The sequence below is a fragment of the Panthera onca genome, chromosome B1 (assembly GCF_046562875.1).
Source record: "Panthera onca isolate mPanOnc1 chromosome B1, mPanOnc1 haplotype 2, whole genome shotgun sequence".
Lineage (NCBI taxonomy): Eukaryota > Metazoa > Chordata > Mammalia > Carnivora > Felidae > Panthera > Panthera onca.
The window spans coordinates 199,183,569-199,201,899 of record NC_138342.1 but is presented as its reverse complement, the minus strand read 5'-3'; positions in this window follow the sequence as shown (position 1 = coordinate 199,201,899).

The window sequence follows — 18,331 nt, the reverse complement described above, 5'->3', positions numbered from 1 at the left end:
AATTACCGATGTGTACATTTTCTGGCTTTATTGAGATAATAAGGGACCTATAACATTGTGCAAGTTTAAGAGATGTGATGTGATGATGTGATCCACATATACACTTTCCCATTTCCACTACTTAGGGTTTTTTTTAGATACCATATATAAGTGATATCATATGGTATTCGCCTTTCTCTGACTTATTTTACTTAGCACAATGCTATCAAGTCCATTCACGTTTGTCACAAATGGAAAGATGTCCTTCTTTTTCATGGCTGAATAATATTCCATTGTATATATACCACATTTCCTTTATCCATTCATCCAGAGATGGACACTCAAGTTGTTCCTAGGTCTTCACTATTGTGAATAACGCTGCAATAAACATGAGAGTATAGACATCTCTTGAAGAGAGTCATTTTATATCCTTCAAGTATATACCCAGAAGTGACATTTCTGGATCATATGGTAGCTCCATTGTCAATTTTTTAAGGAACCTCTACACTGTTTTCCAACAGTGGTTGTGCCAATTTGCATTCCCACCAACTGTGTGTGAGGGTTCCCTTTTCTCCACATCCTTGCCACCATTTATTTCTTATCTTTTTGATAAGAACCATTCTAATTGGTATAAAGTGACCCCTCACTGTGGTTTCGGTTTGCATTTCCCTGATGATGAAGGATGATGAGCACATTTTCATCACCCGTTGGCCATTTATATGTCTCCTCATACTGTCTATATATATGTGTGCTCCACACTCCTTTCTCCCTTTTGTAGTAGAATTCTTAAGCATGTCCTCTCTGGATCCTTTAACATACCAGACTGGGTGCTGTCAGTCTCCCTTCTGTTTTTTGGAGGATGGCACTAAAGCTCAAGTGTGTGGTCTCTCCCTAGCCCACAGATTCAAGCTCACTAGTCATCTGCCAAAGTTTGTTCTTGATGCCACTCTCAGGAGCATGCACAGGGAGCTGGCCACAGGACGGCGGTGTGGGTGAGGAACACAGAATGTAGGGGTGCCCATGGGTCTTTTGGGGGGGGGGTCCATGGGCAAGGTGTCCCTCTAGGTTCTTGGCTGGGTTTCTTGATGGAGTCTGCAGTGCAGTTTTCAGGATCCAAGTCCCTTTATTGCCCTATGAGAGTCCTACCGGCTGCTCTCCCAGCTTCTTCCCAACCCCAGTCATGTAACTCAGGATGGGGTCCTCGGTGGCAGCATCTGGCACAGGTGGGGAAGCCAGATGCACACTCACAAGCTTTCACCCACCACCACAGGAGCAAAAGTGTCTCTGAGCTGTGCTGCCTTGGGAGAGGGGTGATGTGGGTAGTCAAACCGGTCCTCTTACTCTCTCTAGTGTGTCCAAACTCCTATGTGTCTGTTCCAGGGCTGTGCTGGAATGTCTCCACCGGAAATGTGGACTTGTGCAAAGGCTTTCTTGCCCGTGGGTGATTTTCTGCGACGGTGTTCTCCGGGAGACCTCAGACCACGGCCAAGTGGTGCTGGAGCCATCTCAACGGCCACTGCAGAGTCCACGGGCAGGACCAAGTTCTGTCTGCCTATGACCTAGTACCCAGGGGGTGAAGCTCCTCCACTTCCGTTGGCTGTGGTGCTGGATCACACAGGTCCCCCAAAGGCATTTTTGCCCATGGAGGGATGCCAAATTGTTGCTAAGGAGGAGACAGGGACAACGGACATCTTCTTCCGCCATGGTACAGATGCCACCCCTAGAACCACTTTTCAGTAATATTTATTTAGAGCTTATTTAGTGGCAGGCACCGGGCTAAGGACTTTACATCAATTATCTCATTTATACTCTAATAACACTGTGACATGGGTAATATTTTGTCCCCAGGTTATAGCTAATACACTGAATCGCAGAGTGTAAGTAACTTGTGCAGGTTCATACTGCTAGCAAGCTATGTATAAATGGCTAGTGCAAGTCATATGGGAGAGTTATAAGCAGTCTACTGCATGTGCTCCAATTGAAAAAAAAAAAAGGTAACAATGTCCAGGAACACATCCCAAGGCACTGACCCTGGAGTTGAGTCTTCATAGACCTAACTTCCAGGGAAATGGAACAGTGGTCCGTGTTCTTGCATCTAGGATCCTCATATTTCTATCCAAAGAAGAGATGCACAACTTCTCTGACATTCTGGGCAAACAGTTGAGTTGTTCAGTGCAGCTATGCTTAAGTGGATTCTCTCACAACTGAGGTACTGAAATCTCAATCCCTTGAGCAAACGTCTCTCTTGCTCCCTCTCCTCTCCCCACCCCCGCCCTTTCTCTCCTGTCCAATGCTCAGAAAAGCCATCACAACCTTCCCTATCTCCAAGATCCCAAACTCCCAACCCTTGCCTTCTAGCGACCTCTTCATCCTCTGTGCACAGAAATGTCATCTACCTAACAACCTCTTTGCTCTGCAGACCTGGGGAAAGGAAGAGGAAGAGGAAAAGCATCTCCGAGGGCATGAAAACCCAAGAAAATGAGTTCCATAAATGTACTGCCTCTTCAACCGGAAGGCTTTCCATCAGTGTTTCCTGGGGTTGTATTTTCCACACTTCAAGGACTACCAAATGGTTGTAGAACTCAGAAATTCCAGCAATTTCATAAAAACTGCAGGTAGAAGATTTAAATAATATCCTCCATCACATTTTTAAATCAAAGAACTCTAACTTTTAAATGTGTCGTTACATGACCCTCCCCATAACACTTGCCTTTCCTATAAATATGTTAAGCTCAGTTAAGATTTTCTTCTCAAACAGGGGTATGTGCAAAAAGATGGACATTTTCTGCTTTGCTCCCGTATCTCCTGAGTTCACATTTTTGACTCCTTAGTCACAGTGCATGGCTTTTACTTATGATCTTCTTTTCTCTTAATTAAGTTTTTATTTTAATTCCAGCATAGTTAACATAGCGTGTCATATTAGTTGCAGGTGTACAATATAGTGATTCAACACTTCCATACATCACCCAGTACTCATCACAACTGTACTCCTTAATCCCCTTCACCTGCGTAACCCATCACTCCACCCACTTCTCTTCTGTTAATGATCAGATTGTTCTCTATAGTTAAGAGTCGATTTCTTGCTTTGTCTCTCTCTCTCTCTCTCTTTTCTCCCTTTGTTTGTTTCTTTTGTTTCTTAAATTCCACATACGAGTGAAATCATAGGGTATTTGACTTTCTCTAACGTATTTCACTTGGCATTATTCTCTCTAGTTCAATCTCATTCTTTTTATGTCTGACAATACTCCATTGTGTGTATATACCACCTCTTTTTTATCCATTCATGAATCGATGGGCACTTGAGCTGTTTCCATAATTTGGCTATTGTTGACAATGCTGCTATGAATATCAGGGTGTGTGTGTCCCTTTGAATTAGTGTTCTTGTATTCTTTGGGGGAGTTTCTAGCAGTTGGATCATAGAGCAGTTCTATTTTTCACTTTTTGAGGAGCCTCCACACTGTTTGCCACAGTGGCTGCACCAGTTTGCATTCCCACCAACAGTGCAAGAGGGTTCCTCTTTCTCCACATCCTTGCCACCACCCATTGTTTCTTGCGTTTTTGATTTTAGCCATTCTCAACAGGTGTGTGGTGGTATCTCATTGTCGTTTGATTTGCGTTTCCATGATGATGAGGGATGTTGACCATCTGTATGTCTTCTCTTGAGAAATGTCTGTTCATGTCTTCTGCCCATTTTTAATTGGATTATTTGTTTTTTGGGTGTTGTTGTATCAGGTTTTTTTACATATTTTAAATACTAACCATTTATTGGATGTGTCATTTGTGAATATCTTTTCCAATTCCATAGGTTGCCTTTTAGTTTTGTTGATTGTTTCCTTCACTGTGCAGAGACTTATTTTGATGTAGTCCCAATAGTTAATTTTTGTTTTTATTTCGCTTGCCTGAGGAGACATATCTAGAAAAATGTTGCTACAGTTGATGTAAGAGAAATTACTGCCTGTGCTCTCTTTTAAGATTTTTATGGTTTCAGGTCTCACATTTAGGTCTTTGATCCATTTTTGAAGTTAATTTTGTGTATGGTGTAAGAAAGTGGTCCAGTTTCATTCTTTTGCATGTTGTTGTTCAGTTTTCCCAACATTATTTGTTGAAGAGATTGTCTTTTTCCCATTGGATATTCTTTCCTCCTTTGACAAATATTAACTGACCATATAATTGTGGTTTATTTCTGGGTTTTCTATTCTGTTCCATTCCTTTATGTGTCTATTTTTATGCAAGTACCATACTGTTTTAATTACTACAGTTTTGTAACATAACTTAAAGTCTAGAAGCATGATATTTACAGTTTTGTTTTTCTTTTTCAAGATTGCTTCGGCTATTCAGGGTCTTTTGTGGTTCCATACAAATTTTATGATTGCCCCAGCTCTATGAAGAATGCTGTTGGTATTTTGATACAGATTGCATTAAATCTGTAGATTGCTTTGGGCAGTATAGATATTTTAACAATATTTGTTCTTCCAACCCATGAGCATAGCATGTCTTTCCATTTCTTTGTGTCATCCTCAATTTCTTTCATCCATATTTTATAGTTTTCAAAGTACAAGCTTTGCCTCTTTGGTTAAGTTTATTAGTACATGTTTTATTGTTTTTGGTGCAATTGTAAATGGGATTGTTTTCTTAATTCCACTTTCTCCTGCTTCATTATTCATGTATAGGAATGCAACAGATTGCTGTATGTTGATTTTGTATCCTGTGGCTTTACTGAATTCATGTATCAGTTCTAGTACTTTTTTGGTGAAATCTTTAGGGTTTTCTACACAGAGTATATGTCATCTGCAAATATTGAAAGTTTCAATTCTTCCTAATTTGTATGCCTTTTAGTTGTTGTTGTTGTTGTTGTTGTCTGATTGGTGTAGCTAGGCCTTCCAGTACTATGTTAAATAAAGGTAGCGAGAGTGGACATCCTTGTCTTGTTCCTGACCTTAAGGGAAAAGCTCTCAGAAAAAAAAAAAAAAAAAAAAAAAAAAAAAAAAAAAAAGGGGCGCCTGGGTGGCGCAGTCGGTTAAGCGTCCGACTTCAGCCAGGTCACGATCTCGCGGTCCGTGAGTTCGAGCCCCGCGTCAGGCTCTGGGCTGATGGCTCGGAGCCTGGAGCCTGTTTCTGATTCTGTGTCTCCCTCTCTCTCTGCCCCTCCCCCGTTCATGCTCTGTCTCTCTCTGTCCCAAAAATAAATTAAAAACGTTGAAAAAAAAAAAAATTTTAAAGAAAAGCTCTCAGTTTTTCACCATTAGGTATGATGTTAGCTATGGGTTTTTCACGTAATGTGTTGAGCTGTGTTCCCTCTAGACCTACTTTGTTGAGGGTTTTTATCATGAATGGATGTTGTACTTGGTCAAATGCTTTCTCTGTATCTTCTGAAATGATCTTATGGTTTTTATCCTTTCTCATATTGATGTCATGTATCATGTTGATTGATTTGTGAGTACTGAACTAACCTTGCATCCTAGGAATAAAACCCACTCGATGGTGGTATATGATCTTTTAATGTATTGTTGGATTGTTTTACTAGTGTTTTGTTGAAGATTTTTGAATTTATGTTCATCAGAGATAGTGGCCTATAATTCTCTTTTTTGTGATGTCTTTATCTGGTTTTGGTATCAGGGTGATACCAGCCTCATAGAGTGAATTTGGAAGCTTACCTTTCTCTTATGTTTTTTTTAATAGTTTGAGAAGAATAGGTATTAATTCTTCTTTAAGTGTTTGGTAGAATTTGCCTGTGACGCCATCTGGTCCTGGACTTTTGTTTGTTGGGAGGTTTTTTTTTTTATTATTATTGATGCAATTTCATTGCTGGTAATCAGTCTGTTCAAATTTTCTATTTCTTCCTGATTCAGCCTTGGTAGGTTATATGTTTCTAGGAATTGATTATGATCCTTTTTTTTAAAGAAATTTTCCCAAGACCACTATCCAAACTCAAGCCTTCATTGTTGCTACCTTAAGTCAGTACAACAGCTTTACTGTCTTCTATATAGTATCTCTGCCTTTAATCTTCTTGCTTCAAACCTCTTCCACATTGCTACCCAAGTATCTCTCTAAAACATTAATCAGATTACTTTCCTGCTTAAAAATCTCTGATGCATCCTCTTTATCCATACAAAAAAATCCATAGAATTGCATTACACATTTGCCATAATCTGGCCACATACCCCTTTTCTGTTTCATGCTCTTCTCCATTCCAAAGCTATCTATGCAGTTCAGGTACCAATTTGAACACACCCAACTGTTCCTGCCTCTGTTTTTCATTTACCCAGTTCTTCTCCTCTAACATATAGTTACTAGGGTTGCTCCATAAACCCTTCTCAGATTTATCCTCCTTCATAAAGCTGCCTATATTTTCCCTTTCCTGACAAATTTTATCCTTATCTTTATGGCAGACCTTGTATCGTGCACTGGGTTATAGTTACTCGCACACATGCTTGTAAAGCATAACAAGCTTGAAAACATGCCGCACACCACGCCTAACCCTTGGCATGTGCTCATGCAACACCCGTTGGATTTAATTCTTAATTCTAATGTTGAACTTCAAGCATTCTTTTGGATAGTTTCAGACATTTGTTGGCCAACTGTACTTCAATGAGAATAGAGTCTTTGAGACAAAGTCCATCTATTGTCTTGTTGGCAAGCAACATATCCAGCCCATCTGTGCCTGATGCCACAGACAGCTTGAATAACATCTGTTAGCCACATACATTCATGAGATTCTACACCTACCTATCAATCAGAATCAGTAAGGCAATGAAACTAATTTAATGTGCTACATTCTCTGTCCAAAGACCCACTAACATGAAACCCAAAGATATATTATGCCCTCAGTTAATTCCTTTCCGTCGCTCTGAAACTTTGAAACAACCTATCCCAATTGTCTCATAAAATTAAGCAATCCAAGCTATACATAGAGATAACTAGTGATGTATTTATTTTACCATGGCCCCAAACTCTCACTCCATTTTATCTTTAAACAAACATACACATCTATATACTTGGGCTACCATTCTGTTTCTTTTCTTCTAAGAACTTACCATTTCTCTGCCTCTCGAAAGAGTAATTTATTCCAAAGATCTATTGTTTTACCTCACGATTCCCAGGACAAGAATTTCATCTTTATTGTATTTTAGAAGAATTTGCTTTAATTTTTAATTTTCATCTACAGTTTGAACTACCACCCCATGTTGTTTTCATTGAAATGTTTACTTGGACTTTTTTTTTATAGTAGGCTTGAGGGGAAAACACTAATGGAGAAAACTTTATTTTATAATATAGTTTAACTAACAAGTAATTCTCCACCATTAGCAGCATTATTGATAGCTGGGATAATAGAGCAGCAAGTAGGATATTGCATCTATCAATATATGAAATGGAAATCTAAACACTGCACTCATATCTGAGACTCAAGATCATTTGATGAGCTCATACATATATGTATAACTTCAGAATGAGTAATTTTTAGTAAGTAGATTCTTCTTGTATTAGATAATCTTCATAAAGCAACTCAGGCGGAAATGAGTAGTGATTTCATGAACTTTAATCAGTTTTTAATGTCTTTCATTGTTATATAAGTGTTTTGCTGTCTCCTTTGCAGATATATGGTATTTAATGAAGATATAGTAGAGTAAGCCAAATTCAGCTGTAGAGTAATAGAGTATAAAATAACCCAAATTCAGGACAGAAGCTTAGATTCAGTTGAATGAATGAGCCATGTACAAAGGCCATTCAAAGTCATTTAATATTTAAGCACCAATTAATTGAATGACTGGAAATTAAAAATATTTATAAAGGTTTAGAGGCATGCTACAGTATTAGAAAGTGAAAAATAATATACGCTGCTTCCTAATCCCTGGGAGCCTGACCATTGCCACAAATTCAAAATAAGCAAACTCATTGAAATAATATCAAAATCAAAACTAGATATCATATTATCCTATTAAAAACAGATATGTAAGCAAATTTTCTTGAATACAGTTGTTTCTAGTTATTCCACTGGGATATGATGGTAGAATATAACATTTCCTCAGAGAGTCAATGATGAATCCCTTGTAAGCAAGAAATGTGAAACCTAGAAATGTCTACCAACAGACATTTCACTACAGTGGTACACTTCACTTGTTATTAAAAGCACATTATTATCATCTCATAATGATTATTTCCCCAACTGTCTTCACTGGAAGGTTTAGAATTATCCATGAGCTAATATGTAATTTAATGATGAAATCATCACTAAAAAACATCATCATACTTCTTTTCATAAGACCTAAAAATATGCCCCCAATATCCATCAATGAGGTTGGGTAAATAAAAGCCATGTAATATGTAAGAGTTTCGATGTAAAAATCATGAATACTTGAAAGGAAATCAACACATGGCCGACTTTAAGTTGTATACTGTGTAACATATAAGTTCCTTGAAGTACTGTTTCCATATTGCTAATTGCCAATGTACGTGGATGATATCTGTCCACCTAGAGCTCCCCAGGTCTACCTACATTTTTGAAAAATTGTTATCACTTCTTTTATTGTCAGCTATAGAGTCATAAAAATATAACGATTCTATATTACCCAATGGAGGTTGAGTTTATAGCCTCCAGAACTATTATGTGAGACAGTACTGAGGAACCATGGTAGAATGTAAAGGTTTAAAGGATTTGCTATGACAATTTGGCACTTTCATTGTCTACTATGCCTCATCTTAGGTAAGAAATTCAAGTTCCTTGAAGGGATTTACCTTTTGTGTTTCCTACTTTTTTTTCTGTCTGTGTGTGTATGTGTGTGTATGTGTGTGTATATGTGTGTGTGTGTGTGTGTGTGTGTGTGTGTGTGTGTGTGTGTGAGAGAGAGAGAGAGAGAGAGAGAGAGAGAGAGAGAGAGAGAGAGACTTCTCTTTATTACCTTTGTGAGGAATCAAAATTGTCTTTTGGAAGCTAAAATTCATATTGCTATTTTGAATGATGAGAAAGGCCAGTGTCATCATGTAGGAAGAAGATGTATCTCCAAACAGAGCACCAAAACAACTCCAAAACGTGTTGCTCCTATGTTTTTATGAAAATCATCAGGACAATCTTCCATGGTAATTTAATTCTTATAGTTATATTTCCAGGTTTCTGTGGATTGCACAGTCCTTTTGGTTAAACAGAAATAAAATCAAAACTGAATATTGTGTCAAGCAAGCCACCATGGTGTCAGGAAAAGCCAAGGATATAATATCTTAAAGGAGAAATGAACATAAGAAAACATCTAGTGAGTAATAACAACAAATGCCTCTGTTGGCAGAAAAATGGAAGATTAGGGGCAGGAAGTAAGCTAATTGTTATTAGCAGAGCAGATAATGGAACCCCAATTCTCCTATCTTATTAACTTGTAACACATTTGTTTAAGATTGCAAATGCCAAAGCAGTCAATATGTTGACTCCTCATTGTATTAATAACAAATTACCATGTGTGGTGATTTTAAATGACAGAAATGTACTCCCACAGTTCTGGAGGCCAAAAGTCCTAAATCAGCATCACTGAGCAACACCACCTCTAGAGACTCTAGGGAAAATCCATTCCCTGGCTCTTCTGGCTTCTAGTGACTGCCATAGTCTTGGACTTGTGGCCACATCACTGCAGTCTTCAAGGTCAGCCACACCTTCAATACTCTATTCCATAAGAACATGTGTGAGGCAGTTGGGGGCCATCTGGAGAATTCAGGACCACTGCATCTCAAAACCTTTAATTCAGTCACATCTGCAAAAATGCTTTTTGCAAATAATATAACATTTACAGCTCGAAGGGATTAAGACCTGATATCTTGGAGAGGGGAGCATTATTCTGGTGGCTGCTAATTAACTCAATTAGATATTTAGCCATTTGTAAAAACAAGTCAATTGGATTTTGACTTGTCACCTTTTATCTTGGCATCATATGACAGGTTGAAAAGGACATGAAGTGTATAAGGAGAACAACAGCAAATAGTTATTGGTCATGCCTGTCCAATATCCATTTATCCTCTCATTGTGTGATAGCAAAAGGCAGTGGCTTACAAGCAGCCTGTCTGCTTTGCATTGTCCTACACACCAAAGTATGTGGCACTGTCATCTCCACTGGCTTTGTGGAGCCGCTGTCCTTGCAGCGAGACTGAGCATCTATGAGAGCCTTGTTGATGCATATAAATAGCATAATATGATCACACTCCCCTGCTTTGAGGATCGTGCTCTAAGTCAGAGTTTAGGAAGGAAAAAAAATCCACACATGCTGATTTCTCCTATAATTGCATTTTCTAATATTCTAAATATGAATCATAATTCGACTCTTGTCAGCATGGTGAACATGGCCATATTTGGGTTGTATAAATGGGGTTTCAGACAGAAAATCGATAAGGTTGCTTTAAGCAATATCAGTTTTATGCTGCTTCCCAATCCTAGAAGCAAAAAAAAAATCCAAAATCTTTTTAAGTGACCGAAACAGATAAATGAATATTCTTTAACAGTAGCTATATGAAATGTTGATGGTTAGTTCTGTTTCGATTTTAAAAGAACATAAATTCGCTTCCTTGAACATTTATTCTATTTGCGTCTCCTCTATTATTAGCTGCTATTTGTTTGCATATGTTTTCATATCAATTAGAAAATTTATCTCAAAGTAACTTAAACAAGCCAAAATTAAATAATAACACAGCCTCTATTTTTCCATCCTTGTTTACCTAGGAATGTTGCAAATAGCAAGTCATAATCACATAATGTCATTCAAATACTGTCTTCAATCAATAATTGTTTAGTGATCTTTATAAGTTACTTAGTACACAAGGATAAGAATCAGCAGTTCAAGGTAAATTCACCCTCTGAGCGTTTATTGAAATCAATTCACATTAGATTAGATCAGCCAGCTGTAGAAATCACTTTAAAAGTCACTGTGTCTCCTAGGTCAAAAGCAGAAAGGGCAGTTCTGCCATCAAATAAAGGCTTGACAATGTATATGGTTGCTTAGCATTTGTTGAATGACAGTGTCCTTTTTATTTTTTCTGAGGAAACACAACAGTATTCATTAGACCATAGTTAGCATGGAGTGTAGATAAAAGGTCATCCGAGAAAAATAACTTGTCAAACTGCTTCTAATACTGTTAAAGACAAGGACATCCCCATTGGTCTGCTCAATTACCATAAATTATTCCATTCTCGTGGCCACTGTGGTCTTTTCATCATGGCACCAGGGGTCTACACCGTGCCTTGCTCCTCTTCCATATTCTTTCGGAACCTTCCCAGCGGATACTGTCTTCCATGCCGAGTGATGTCTAATGAGGAAATTCACCGAGTGGCCTGACATACGCATTCTGACCACATGGCAGGTGCTGTTTGATTATCAATTCCAAAGTTAGCAATCTTGTTTAAACCTTGGTCTCCTCCTATGAGGTTGTGTGGGTCAGTCAATCGCTGAGTTATCACAGACACATTCCTCAGGTTCAGGGACCTACAAAATTGAGCATCAGACCTTGGGATATGGTGACCACACCAAGGGTCTGTCCTGTGCAAATTCCCACTCGAGAGGTCAAGCTGGGCCCCCAGGTCTCTCTTTACCCTTTACTCATTGATACACTCACTCACTCACTTGCTCAATCACTCAACTCACTCACTCACTCACTCACTCATTCACTCAATGTGTACTGAGTACTCACTGCATGCCACGCACAGCAGTAAAACGATTTGCATGATCCCTGCTCTTGTGGAGCGCACAGTCCAGAGAGGAAAGCAGTACTTTTTAAAAATACACTAACTGTATTTATATTGCACATGCTGCAAAATTAAGAACGGGATACTCTGCAACCCTAGACTGGAAAAGTCTCATCGGGAAGCTGACGCCTTGGGGTTGAACGGCAGTCAGCCAGGAGAGGGAGGATAAAAGTCTAACAGGTGAAGGAAAGAGCATACACAAAGACTCTGACAAGGAAAAAGGCCAGGGCAGGTGGGGAGAAGGGAAATCCAGCTCAGTGACGGATGAAAAGAGCCCCCACAGAAAGCTGGGGAGGCAGGTCCCGGCCAGATGTGCCAGCCTGGCTAACAGGCCATGCTAGCAATTCTCTGCTTTGTTCTGGGTTTGAGGCGATCTAATCCTTGTAAATCATGTCAACACACTGATGGTGTCAGCCATCACCAAATCCTTGATAATCTACCTGCCATTGTATCGCCATTTCTAACAAATTAACAGAAAATCAACACCTGAAGGCAATCCCTCTTTTCTGCTCTTGACAAGCACAAGTTATCATAAACCATAGAAATTATCACAAATGGCCCACCCAGTGCCTGTGGACCATATTTGGCCAGCAGTTGAGGTTTATTTCTTGAGCAGAACGTAAATGTTTTAAACTGAATTGGGATGCCTTTATAACGGGCTGCCTTTCTCCAAGTTGACTGCAGGCCCCCCGCACTCTCCATCTTGGGTACTACCTGCTTTAGCTCTTTGCTTCGGCTGCCTGGCTGCTGAGGCCTTTTGAGTTTGCAATCCATAGTCACATTATTAGGCTATATAAAGTATTAATCTAATTTCATTGAGAGAATTCAAGCTGAAAAGGTTTAGAAAGAAGTACTTCTTAATTAATCTTCATTGGATCCCAGAATCCTTTGAAAACATGACAAAAATATTTGAGCCTCTTCTCCAGGAGACTATATACATATGTATACACACACACACACACACACACACACACACACACACACACACATTTTTGTCACACAGTTTCAGTGGAGTACATGGTCTCTAAAAACAAAAATTAAGAGACCAAGGAGCCCCAGAACAGAGACTGCTGAAAATGAAAGAGGAAGAGGGAATCAGGGGGACAATGACAGGTGGGCCTACCTACTGGGGACTTTCCCCACAGAAGAGATGAAGGACAGAAGTGGGGCTGTGATAGGATCCCCAATGACAGGTAGCCTGTCCCTTCCTCAAGGCCACTTCTTTCATATGTGGCCCAGCTTTCTCCAGAGCCCATTTCTTTATTTTAAAGCTGTATATTTGAAAAATATATATTTCTTCTGGTGGTGATAATTCACATTTGATCATGCACTTGTGACTTTCAGTGTCTAAGGCCAATAAATGTCTCACCTCCCAGGTAATAGGAAAACTTTAGAACACTCTAAGCCAAGTTTGTCCTCCATCTTGTCTCAGCTCCATTCGATTTTTGTCACCACAAATTCAGCATTACTATGTCGCTTTATACAATCAAGGCCTATTTAGAATTATCCAAATATTTATTAACTTCTTTGCTTTTTATATACCCTTTTGCATCTCACTCCTTCCTTCTGAGTTCAATTTTGTTCCTCCTGAACAAAATTTGTTACAGGTGCAAGCATCAATTATTATTATTATTTTAATGATAGTTTCATCTGGCATAGAATTTTAGCCTGATGACTATCTACTCCCACCACCTTGAAGATATTAGTGCACAGTCTTCTGACCTACAGTGTTGCCATTGAGAATTCTCATATCAAAGCCCATTTTTTAAAATGCTAGAAGAAAAGAGAACAGGTATGCTGTTTGTGCCCAATCTCATAAAGGCATCAAGAAAGCTATGTACCCTGGAAATATTTACGAGGGCTCTCTGGTCTCAAACAATCAGGTTTTATGTGCTCCAATGATGATGGCACAGACTTCCACGTGGCCAAAAGGGCAGTGGCAAACTGAGGCTAAAACTGTTGCCCCTTTCTTCAAGCTGGCTTCTGTCCACCTTGAGTCCTACTGCTGATAGGGTTTAGCCTTATCCAAAGAAGTACATTTATTTTTTTTTTCCTCCTGCTCCTCCTTACTATCTCTGGCTCTCACTTCTTGTAGAAATAAAATTTAAACAATTTCTGCAGTTTCCCAATAAGTTGTGTAAATGAATTTGTAGCTGTCCTACTGCTGCTGAAAATGTGAAAATATGTCGCATTGGCTTTTCTCAAAAGTCACAACCTAATGGACCACGATTCTCTATTGAAAATCATCCTTCCTAGATTTCCAACACAGTTTGGGCAAAAGATTTTGAAGCAAATACGTGTGATTCTATCTGAATCATGAAATTTACCAAGTAAAAATGTCATTCATCTCAGAAAATTGAAAGTAACACACACACACACACACACACACACACTCAAATTGGACAGTTAGGCAGGTATGATTGACTCCACACTGCCTAAGCTATCTGGAACTTTAAATACCTTTGCTTCATTATCATATTTTAACTCACAGGGCTGATAGTGGGTGAAGGATTATGCACAGGCCCACAGGATGCAGTGGTTGTCTTAAGTACTTCCAGCAAGAGAAGACAAGCAAAGAAGCCAAACCCCAACCCCACCAAAAGGGTGCTCTACAAAGGTACACGTTGCTTTTCTATCACTATAGGGATTTTCTGTGGGCAGAACAAAACTGAAATGGACCATCTGTCACTGGACACTTCACTAAAGAAATACATTTTCAGCAAAATGGTAACTTTTCAGAAATGATTTCCAAGCAGGTTGGCATTAAGCATTGGAACCAGAAGTACTTTACAGAGCAAACTTCAGAGTGAAGGACAGAAAGAAGATGTCAGCAAAGTCTAAGAGAAGGAAAGAGTGATGTGCTTCCTGCAAGATACAGGACTTAGCAGAAAATTAATACAGAATGTTCAAGAAGCCAGGAAATGTATTTTAAAAGCCATGTCCCAAGGTAAAACAATTAGGAAAGATAGAGAGAAGAATCAAAGATCCAGAGTATTCTGTAGCAAAGGAAAAGGAGAAGAGGGTTTATTTAGTGAAGGGCCAGGTAACCAATATTTATTCAGGATTCTCAGACCCTAGGGTCATTGTAAAACAATGCAATTTAGGAATTATCCACGTGCTTTGCTAAATAGTGCATGTGACACTGATGCAGACATCATCCTCCCTTCCAGGAAATGCTGTGGGCATGCAAGGAGAACAGTTGTGAAGAATGTGAAGAACCCAGCATGAGGAATTAGCCAAAGCCCATCTACAGAGAACAAGGGGGATGTGGGATTCAAAACTGCCATACTCCAGTTTTAGGAGATGTGGGTGTATAATAATCCTGAAGCCTAAAAAGAGAGAATGAAACAAATTCCTTAAGAAGAACACTTGAAGAAGTTCATAGGGAGGCATCAGACCTCTATTTTGAGAGTTCATGTGCCTTTACAGAAGTGACCGAGAAAGTCCCACTGTGTGAGTGCAGTGGGGTGACTAGTTGGACCTGAGCAGTCCTTCTGAAGTCTTCTGTCATAGGAAACCCTGCCTGCCTCACACGCACCTGTGCCCAGGGGTCGACGTCAAAGACGCCATGGTGATGGGGGCCTGTGGAGTGGAAATGAGGCGAGCATGCTGCTCCCATGGCCTGAAGGGAAGCGGGGAGGGAGGTACCAGAACTTAAGGAGACAAATCTGAAGAAAGGGCAGAGGACATGCCCAGCACATGGAAACCACCCAGGAAGGGAGCTGGGGTTGGAATGGGGTGATGAATTCCCTGATCTCAATTTTCTTCCTTCTGTATTAGACTCCTGTTGCTGCTGTAACAAAATATCAAAAAAAAAAGTAGTGGCTTATAACAACACGAGTTCACTCCAAGTTCTGAAGGTCAGAAGTCCGAAATGAGTCTTGTGGGGCTAAAATCCAGGTATGGGTAGAACTGGTTCCTCCTGAAGACTCTAAGGAGAATGTGTTCCTTGCTACCTTCAGCTTCTAGAGGTGACCCGTCTTCCCTGACTCACAACCCTGTGACTCCAGTCTCTGCTTCATCCCACATCACCTCCTCTAAGGTTGACCCTCCTGCTTCTTATAGAACCCTTTGATTACATTAGGGATAATCTCCCCATCTTGAAATCCTTAGCTTAATCACCTTTTGCAAAGTTCCTTTATCCCATAAGGCAACATGCTTACAATTTCTGGGGATTAAGATGTGGGTACCTTCTAGGGTAAGGCCATTATTCAGCTTGCTCTTCTCTGAACCCCCCCCACCTCATGCTCCCCATCACTTGAACCCAACCAAGGCCCAAAGGGCAAGGACACTGCTGCTACAGCCCATGGAGGTCAGCACCCCGAAACACAGACCAGGGCCCGGAAGGGAAGATGTGCTCTAGTAGAGCAAACAGAACAGACACCCCTCAAAACTAATGCTAAGGTTGTGTCTGTCTGCTTATAAATGCAGCTTAATAGACTCAGTACAAGTTACAGGTGACCTTTACATTCTTATTGGACCCCCCAAACCGAATCCATGAGAAGGCTCCATCTCCTAAACATAAAATTTGGAAGAAAGGGGAGATCTGTATTTTTTATAATGTGAATCCCATCAGGTAGTTTTCAATTCATTTCCATTTCAGGGGGAAAAAAGCAATGAAAAAAAATGTTTGCCTATATTTCAAACATTTGAGCCATTAGCATTAATTGAAGTTTCACAGAAATCTCATTTCATCTTAATCATCATTATATTCCTGAAGGTCACACATGTGCTTGGTTTGAATTCACTAAATTTTTGCTGACAATGTGCAACTCATCTTGTCCAAGGTATTTTCAAATCAAGTGACTATTGTTTTTTACATTTGTGGGAACCGAGGTTCTTAGTATTTGATTATTCATTATCCCCAAATTAAAAATAGATGAATGTTCAAAGCCCGTTCCCTGGAATAAAGAACAGCACTAGTGTTGAGAATGGTACACTGAATTCTAAGGTTCAAAATTACACATACATTGTTGCCGGAAGCTATATTAGAGCTGCTAGAATAACGTACCATGTTCCAGCTTAAACCACACTAAATTATTTTCTCCTGGTGCTAGAGGTCAGCAATACAAGATCAAGGTATCACCAGGGTTGACATCTGGCGAGACCTCCCCCTTGGCCCTGTAGATGGCCACCTTCACCTGTGTCCTCACATGACTTTCTGAGTATGAATATGAAGAGACAGATATCTCTTGTGTCTCTTCTTCTTCTTTTAAAGTTTTTTTATTTATTTTATTTTTAATGTCTATTTTTGAGACAGTGCTAGTGGGGGAGAGGGGCGGAGAGGGGCAGAGAGAGAGAGAGAGAGAGAGAGAGAGAGAGAGAGAATCTTAAGCAGGCTTCACGCTCAGTGTGGAGCCAGATGTAGGTCTTGATCCTACAACCGTGAGATCGTGACCGGAGCTGAAACCAAGAGTCAGATGCTTATCTGGTATCTCTTCTCATACAGACACAAATCCTATGAGACAAGGACCCACCTTTATAACCTCATTTAACCTAATTACCTCTTTAAAGGTCTCACTTCCAAGTACAGTCCCATTGGGGGTTAGGACTTCAACATACGAGTTTGTGGGAGTGCAGGACAGTTTAGCCCATATCAACCGTGAACAGTATTTTTGTGGGGACATAGAATTTGAAATTGTGTATGTTGGGACCATTTCATCCAAAAGTGTGAACACTACAAACAGTTGAAAAGGAGAGAATGAGAGAATAAAAACATCCAGTCGTGGGTATCTGAAAGTTGGACTCTAATGCACCAATGACCATTTGCCCCACTTCCTCCCCATGGATTAACAGCTGTGAACATTTTCTAAAGGATCAACTCAAGCCATGGGCGCCCTCCTATTATTTTCAAATAAAGTACAGTAAGTTCTCTGATAAACCATTCAATTTCTTTTCCAGAACGAAGTGCAAAGTAATGGTGTCCATCTAGAATTTAGTTTTCCATCTGAAAAAAGAGAAATAGGAAACCAAAATTTAAATGCATTCACAGGAGGGGCACCTGGGTGGCTCAGTCAGTTAAGCATACAACTTCAGCTCGGGTCATGATCTCATGGTTTGTGAGTTTGGGCCCAGCATCGGGCTCTCTGCTATCAACACAGGGCCCACTTTGGATCCTCTGTCCCCCTCTCCTGCTCTCCCACTCTCTCTTTCTCTATCAAAAATAAATAAACATTTAAAAAATAATAACAAATGCATTCACAAGAGTATGACAGCACAGTCTATACTGGTCCTGTCTGTTGAGCACCTACTATGTCCCAGGCCCTGGGAAAGGAGCTATACAACCAATTCCCACTCTTGGATCTCACATTCCAGGAAGAAAACACAACAAACAAGGAAACAAACAGATTTCAGATTGCTACAGTTTCCGTGAAGGAAATAAATGGGATCATGAGCAGAGAGCAGCCGAGTGAGAACATTCCAGAATGGCCAGGCAATCAAGGCCTCTCTGGGGAGGTCGCATCTGGGGCAAGAACCAAAGATGGAAAAGAGTTAATCCTGCAGAGAGTTAAGAAAATAAAACAATCATATGGGAGCAGAATCGTGGTGTTTGAGAACCAGGAAGGAGGTCCATGTAGCCGGAGGCTCTAGGCGCAGGCCGATCCCGAAGGACCTTTTCTGTTTTCTTGTGTATAGATG